The sequence below is a fragment of the Pinus tabuliformis genome, chromosome 3_1, assembly GCF_031772625.1.
Source record: "Pinus tabuliformis cultivar Carrire ecotype Pingquan chromosome 3_1, CPIR1, whole genome shotgun sequence".
Lineage (NCBI taxonomy): Eukaryota > Viridiplantae > Streptophyta > Pinopsida > Pinales > Pinaceae > Pinus > Pinus tabuliformis.
In genome coordinates this window covers 686,433,954-686,442,788 of record NC_142301.1, presented here as the reverse complement: position 1 = coordinate 686,442,788, position 8,835 = coordinate 686,433,954, and positions in this window count along the sequence as shown.

Here is an 8,835-nt window from a genome sequence, read left to right as displayed (position 1 = left end):
ATAGTTGTGAGGGGTAGACTTCCTTGTTGTCATAATTTTACTCTCCACTATGTAACAAAGCCCTTTTACTCTTTCCAATTGTTGTGGTGTTGCTCTAAAGAAGGTGTTGCTCTTTCTATCCTCATAATGTGCTATCATTTCTTCCGTGAAAATTGACCACGTAACAAGTTGTTTATGAGAACAAAGCTCTTTATACCATAAAAATTGATCCTGTTCTAAATATAAAGATGCAATACACACCTTTTGTAATAGTTTCACCTCATGTAGATCGAAATATTTCTCCATCTGTAGTATCCAATTTACCGGATCCTTTCCATCAAACTTCCTCATCTCACTTTTTCTTGATTTTAGGAGCTTGATATTGAAACGACTATAACTTTGTAACTTCGGATCTTCCAATTCTGAAATCCTAACCTGCAGTAGCCCTCTGCATCCTCTTTCCAATGCCACCAATATGATCCAAATTGGATTCTCCAAGGAAGAGTTATGCCAAATCTCCCAAGATGACCTGATTATATACCTCTTCAGAAGAGCAAAATTGTATGAGGTGCCACGTGTCACTTTTTTGACCTTTGGGTCTAAGAAATATATACAGGAAACTATAGTCTGCCCTATTTCTGTAACTTCTTACGAAATTTCAATCCGATGCTCAAAGAGAAAGTTATGACGATTTTCCCCGGGTCACCTGTTTGGAATGTAATTCAAGAGTCTGCAAAAAGAAAAACTTCCTCAGATCATATCTCCGCCAATATAGTGCGAAAATCTCTGAAACTAAGAACCGAGGTTTAGTGCAATTTCATCTCAAACAATTTTTTTTTAGCTTCTGAAATGTCGCAGAAAAAAAGTTATAGCGAAAATGCCACAATGACCTATTTGAAGCAACGAAACCCTAAAATCCAAAGCTCTGATACCAAATTTTATGAAACCATCTCACAAAAACATAGAAAATATAGATGAATGCCTTAGAAATAAACCTCTTCGAGGGGCGACCTCCTTTACATTACACAAATGAACAATTCTTTGATGATACAAATTACAAGACCTCCTTTCTATATATAGGAGTCTAAGGGTTCATAATATAATCAGAGCCAACATGGCAATAATAATGTAAGGGCACAATAATAATAATAGTGGGCTTCTATGGGGTATAATAGTAACAATATGGGGACTACATGGGTACAACAATATAATAATGGGGTTGTTCTAATAACAGTAAGGGGTTTCACTAGTAGTATAGGGGCCTAACAAAACTACATCTCCCCTCGCGCTATCCTCACTGGCAACGTGTTTTTCTTGAAAAATATTGCACATATTTATTTCCTGTAACTATCTAGTCCCAACCAGACTTAGTCAAGGACAACTCCAAACTCAAGAATATTTCTCTAGCCAACCAGTAGGAAATATGTATCTATATTGCATTTCTTCTCTACTCTTATAGTTCTTCTCCTTCAGGTCACCTCAAGTTCATTGTACCCTCTCAGTTTTATTTCATGAGAAATTTAGGTTTTTTAAGGATAAGTTTGAGCAAGTAACCACCTGACCCATAACTATCCAACTAACCTGACAAGTGAGTTTCATACAACCTTACCCTCCCATGTGGTTTGCCTCATAATCCTTATGTAATCCTTCATATAATTCATAATAAAAAAAATATTTCCTAATTATTATGTGTACTTTACATTGTTTTCAAATCAATATGATCTATTTTACTACAGTAAAATAATATTTACAAGTTACCAAGGGATGTTACGTCCCACCGCCCCGCCTTGATAAAACCATTGTCGTACTGTTTTCACATCTTCAGAACAGGCTTGGGTATGCTTCTTTCATGAATTTTTATCCTTCCAAGTAGCCTCTTCTAGGTTAAAGTGCCTCCAATGAACTTTAGCCTCGGTGATAGCTCACTTAGACACCAGTACTTCTCTTTGGTTGAGTATATGTAGGGGTTTGACTAGAAACTCTCAGTTTTGTTCAACCTATATCCATAGTTAACAAATCATTGTTAGTATTTATCTCTAACATATTATATAATATTTTTTTTTTTCACTTACTAGTTCACGGATACCCGGGTCAATGGGTAGCCGCTACGTCCAGGGTTTTAAACACTGAGTGGACGCCACCCGAAGGGCATCAACACCCCTCGGCCTATTTACTGACCTAACCCCAAGAGCTTTCGGGATTCGACCCTGTGACCTCCCATTGGCAAGGCACTTGATTTGACCGATTGAGCTAACTCTTGGGGCTAACATATTATATAATATTTACACATATACACATTTTATAATTACTACCTATACATTCTACCAATTAATGATATGTCTAGTATCATATATATATATTTTCAATAATGAAACATGAAACATGTTATTAACACGTATGTGGATAGGGAAAGCTAGATAATATTCCATAGGCCCAAGTCGAGCTAGGACCTTATATGGGCCACGAAACTAGGGAGCCAGTTTGGCACAACCTCCCTAGTGTAGAATACTATTCTTAATCTTTACCGTCACATACATGTGATCCCCCACTTGAAACTCTCAGTAAATTCACGTTTTTTTCAGCATACATTTTCTATCTGACTTAGGAAACTTTTAAGTTACCCCTTACTTTTCTTACTTCTTCTTCCATCTCTTTTAACAAGTCAGGTCCTAACATCAATTCATCTTCTATACTACTCCAATTAATAGGTGTTCTTCACCTACGCCCATATAATACCTTGAACAAGATCCTCTTGAGAGAAAAGTGACAATTGTTGTTGTAAGAAAATTCTACTAGGTGAATATAGTCCTCCTACATAGCTAGCAACTTCATTACATACATTCGCAACATATCCTCTATCAATTGATTCACTCTTTTGGTCCACCATCTGTTTGAGGGTGGTATGCAATAATAAATTGTTCCTGAGTACCTAACCCATCAAACAAATCTTTCTAAAATGAAGACTTAAATTTCACATCTCTATCTGAAATTACTACTTTTGGTATCCCATGCAACCATAAAATCTTTTTCATAACTATGTTAGCAATTTGAACTATTTTATATGTAGATTCCACCGGAATGAAATAAGAAGACTTACTCAATTTATCAACCACCAACATTATGGAGTCTTTCTGTCTTTTAGTCTTAGGTAAGCTAGTAATAAAATCAAGTATAAGAATATCCCATTTCCACTCAGGGATAAGTAATGGGTGAAGCAATCTGGATGGATGCCAGTGTTTGATCTTTACTTGTTGACATTCCAAACACTTAGAAAAATATACAACCACCTCCTTGATGTCTAGACATAAATACTCCTTTCTCAAGACAGTGATTAATTTTTTATATTCAAGATGGGAAACATAAGGGCTTTTATGATACTCATCTAAAATTAATTATTTGATACTTATCTGAATAGGAACATGCATTATGTTTCGATAAATCAACGTATTTTCCTTTTTTATCTCATATCCAAGTTGTCGTTCACTACTTTTTGGGTTTCTTGTTTACCACCACAAGAACTGGTATTCAGAATCCCTCTGAGAAACCTCACTTTGTTCTTTAAAAGTAGTTCCTACTTCATTAAATGATATTTCATAAACAAAATTCAATTTTGTGCTCAAAGTGTTAGCTACTCGATTCTCCTTTCCTTTCAAATGTTGAATTTAAAACTCAAATTTTCTCAAGAAAGAAATTCAACGTGATTGTTGAGCATTTAAAGTGGTTTGTTTAAAATAATTAGTTAAGCTTGTGTAATCTATCATTAATGTGAATCTTTTTCCAAGCAAATAGTGTCACCACATTTTTAGGGTGTGAATTACCGTTGTTAGCTCTAAACCATAACATGAGTATTTTTTTTCATGTCCGTTCAGCTTCTGAGACTCATATGCTACAACCCGGCTTTCTTGCATTAGTACTCTTCCTACACCCTCCTTATAGGGATTTGTACAAACAGTAAATTCCTTATCCATGTCAATAATTCTCAAAATAGGGGTAGTAGTAAGCAAGTGTTTTAATTAGTCGAAAGTGTTTCGACACTCAACTATCCACTTGAAGATTCTTCCTTCCTTTTGCATTAATGGGATAATACACCCTTGATAATCCTTCAGTAAACCGTCTTTAGTACCCATTCAACCCCATAAAGGATCATATATCAGCCATGTTCTTAGGAACATGCCATTCCATTATAGTTTTTTATTTTTTCTAGGTCTACAACTATTCCATATTTAGTAATAACATGTCCTAAGTATTGAATTTTCTCTTTGTAAAACTCACACTTATTGTATTTTTCATACAATTTGTGCTCCCTCAAAGTTTGGAAAACAATTTGCAAATGTTTTTTATTCTCCTCCATATTTCTGGAATAAACCAATATATCGTCAATAAAAATCAACACAAATTTATCCAGATATTTGTTGAATATGATGTTCATGAGACACACGAATGTTGTCTAGGAATTAGTTAGTCCAAAGGATAGAACTACAAATTCATATTTCCCATAGTGGGTTCTAAAGGTTGTTTTATATATATATCCTCATCCTTGATTCTAATTTGGTGATATCCAAAGCACGGATCAATTTTAGAGAACATCGTCGCCCCTTGTACTTGATCAAATAAATTTTCAATACTGGGTAAGGGGTACTTATTTTTCATTGTTAGCTTATTTAAGTATTTATTGTCAATGCACCATCATAAAGTGCCATTCTTCTTCCTAACAAAAATTTACTTCAGCTTCCCAACATGACACGCTTGGGCAGTTGTATTTCTTGTCTAGTAATTCTTGTAGTTGTGTTTTAAGTTTAGATAGTTTTGGGACACTCATGTGATACAGTGCTCTGGATATAGGAGAAACTCTTTTAATAAGCTCACTAGTGAAATCTATGTCTCTTTTAGGATGTAATCTAGGAATTTCTTTAGGAAAAACATCTGCAAAGTATTGCACAATTGGCAAGTCTCCCAAGGTAGTAGTCCTTTATTTGGAATTTGAATATCCCATTTGCATTGCATAAATTTGACACCCCTTCCTCATACATTTCACCAACTATGAAGATGTCATCAATCATAATTTCATAGGTCTCCTCACTTCCTACACCTCTTGTCTCATACCTTCCTAATTTAAGTAATTAATTGTCTTGTCCTTACAATTTATAAGAGACCAATGCTTCTCCAACTAGTCCATACCAATTAAAATGGCGTATGATCCTAAGGGTAAACCATTTAGGTTTTCTATTATTGGTTTTTCTTCCATTTTTAATAGACAATTTTCCACCTTGGCTATCACCCTTCTCTTAGCCCCTGTGGCTAGCTGTACCAACCATGAGTTCTTAAATTTAATAGTTTGCAAATGAGATTTTTCTACTATCTTAGGACTTATGTAACTTAAACTAGCCCCTAGATCAATTAAAATAGACACAACTTGGTTGAATATTTTACCTTCAAATTCCACCATGGTTGACTAGTACTTTGCCTAGTGATCCTCTAGTGCAACATTAATTTTGGGAAAACTCCTTTCTATCTCCACTACGATAGATGCCTCTTAAATATACGCTACTAGTTCTACCCATTTTTGATAAGGACTATTTTTGACATAATGTGGTTCCCCACACCCTCAACATTGTAATCGAGGACTAGTTGTTGGTTCCAACTTAGATTGTTAGGTTGTTTGGTAGATTTCAATTCATTCAATAATTTTGAATTTCGCTAGGTTCTTCCTCAATTCATCTTCAACTCAATTTTGTAGGAGATTTTAAAGTTTACCACGTTCGATCCCTTTAGGTTTTGTTAAGGTTTTTTCCCCCTCTTTTTTTCCACTTGTTTCTACTATCTCCTATCTGCTTCATTTGCTGGTAGCATATTTGAGCTTTTCTAATAACCTCATCGATAGTTTTCGGGTTGTCGAATTCTAACCACTACTTCATGAATACTGGAATTGATAAACCATTGAACTTTCACATTTTCCTCATGTATGGATGGGACATGTCTTATCAGGGATGTAAAACTTGTTATAAAATCATCCATAGAAAGTTTCTACAACCGCGAATCATGGAATTCCTTTTCCTTTTCATCATAAAATCATTAAGTTAAATATTTATCTTTAAAATGCTTTTGGTAATATTCCCGGGTTACTTCTTGTTTATCAATTCCTTGTATTGTTTTCACTTCCTCCCACCATAATATGGTCCTACCTTGTAGTTGATAGATCGCTAGCCAAGATTTCAGGTTGTGATCATATTCATAAATTTGGAAATACTTGTCCATATTAATATGCCAGAATTCGGTAACCTCCTCTTGTTCACCATCAAACGTCGAAGGTTTAATTTTTTTGAACTCTCCCTGCAATTCCACTCTTTTTTCTCTTAGGACGCCTATGAATTGAAACATTATCAGATTTCTCCTCATTATTCTCTTGGTATCCCTCTGATTCTAGGTGATCATCTCTTTGTCTGTGTGTCCCAGTTTTGTTTCCATGTTTTTGGATTGGAATAGGATGTCGATGGTTTTGTCAGTCTGACAAAATTTTCATGATTTTCTCTTTTTCTTGCATTAGCTTTCCATCATTCGCTCTCAACCTTGCCATTTCATTATTTAATTCTTGTATTGTTTCAAATAGTTCAGTAGTAGCATTTAAATATTCTTCTCCCAGTTGTACCCACATCTCATGGTTAACTTCTATATATGGTACTGGAGCAACTCATATTTTTTATCTTACTTGATTAGATCCAACGATCCCCATTGTGTCTCCTTTCTTTCACTCTATTCACAAAAAAAATATGTTATTCCCCTACTTACCTAGATAGGTCACAGTCCTGAAACGTGGCTCTGATACCGCTTGCCACAACTCCCACTATGTACATCCACACACACACACACACACACACACACACACACACACACACACACACACACACACACACACACACACATATATATATATATATATATATATATATATATATATATATATATATATATATATATGTCACAATACACTTAACCAATACTAAAGCAACCTAACCTGTGTATGTGTTTAGTCACTAGGTGTGTAAGGTAAAGGTAAGTTTGATACTAAATGTTAGGTCATGTAATTTATTGATTTACAAATATAAAGGTGTTTAATTACAACAATAAAAGTTGTAATTAAACACCTTTATATTTGTAAATCAATAAATTACATGACCTAACATTTACTATCAAACTTACCTTTACCTTACACACCTAGTGACTACACACATAGACATGTTAGGTTGCTTTATTACTGGTTAAGTGGAATTGATGGGTTAAATCTTTAGAACCATTTCCTATTTCCCCACATAATCCTACGGATCTTGAAATTTGGGAAAACATTAACGAATCTCTTGCCAATCCTACGATCAACAATTTAGATTCAAGGGAGTCAGTTGAGGTAACTAATTTCCCTCTCCAACGCCACAGATGACTCATTTTGCACTCGATCTTCTGGAAAAATAGCCCTGCAACTCCAGGTAGCTGTGAGGTTTGAAGGCATTATTGTCTTGGACAGTTGTTTCCCCACATCAAGTTACCTACAGATTTCTTGTGTCAAATCCTATTTCAATAATGGTGAATTTATCAGGTTAATTATTTGGCTAGTTTTGTAGATCTTGGATGGGGTTCACTAGATGTTTCACTATGCTTCCTCCTATGTAGTCTAGGTAATTTTCATGGTTTCCTACCTCAGATTATGACTACGATGTCTTTACATGAATTTTCTGGTCGATACCCGTTAATTTCCAATGGCATGTTTTGCATGGAATTTCTTTCCCTTTAATTAGGTATTCGTTATCGTACACCTTAGTTATTTAATTCATTTTTTAATTCACTTACCATTCAACACTCCAAAACCTACAATGGTCTTGTTTGATGATGTTGGCAGGTAAGATTTGTGTTTGGTTGTGAGTTTTGTTTTAAGGTTGAAAAAAGATTGGTCACTGACTTATAGTTCTTCCCCTTCCAATTTAGTCATTCGACTTTTTTCATTAGGGTTTGTTCCTGGCATCATTGGTTCGGTCATATTTTAGCACCATGAGGACTTGAGATTATAGTTAGGGTTTATTAACTTAATGGGTAGTTCCTTTTTAAGTGGAAGTTTGAATTATTATTAAGAAATGGATATGACTTACTCATTTAAATGTATAAATGTGATGAATGCAAGTACTCTCCAACCTTTGGAAGCAACAAGAATGAGTTAGCACCAAAAAAAAATGATAAAAAAACATAATAAAAGAAAGTCAAACTTGGGTTTTCTCCTCCTTGCTCAGATGCTCCAATAGGACCAAGGCCATGTCAGTTCATCACCCTCATCCATTATCAACATCCACCCATCATTTCAAATCCTTTCCCATTCATTTTCCTCGATGTCCTAAAATTCTATAGGAAGGTTATGTTTTGCTACAAGAGGCCAAAATATATAGGGAAAAATTTGTTTTTACCATATCTAAAAAATTGTGCATCCATTGGCCGATATTTTTCATGGGAAGATGCATATGGATGATAGTAACATGCTCAAGGAATTTTAGCAAATTTCAATGCACACTTTTCAACAAATTGGCCTCCATCACCTACGACCATATTTATTTTCTCTTGAGATTCATGCATCCATTGGTTGGGATTTTTTATGAGATATGCATAAGGATGATGGAAACATTTTCATTAAATTTTAGGTCAATACAATCTAGCATTTAACGGATATGGATAAAACAATTATGTTATAAGAGCACTCCAGAATTGCTATAGGAGCGACCAGAATTTCTACAAGAGCATGATTGGCGTAGAAAAAGGGCTTTGATCTTATGTTTTTCATCAAGGAATAAGAATAGGGGTCCGTTATAGCCTCAACATTCA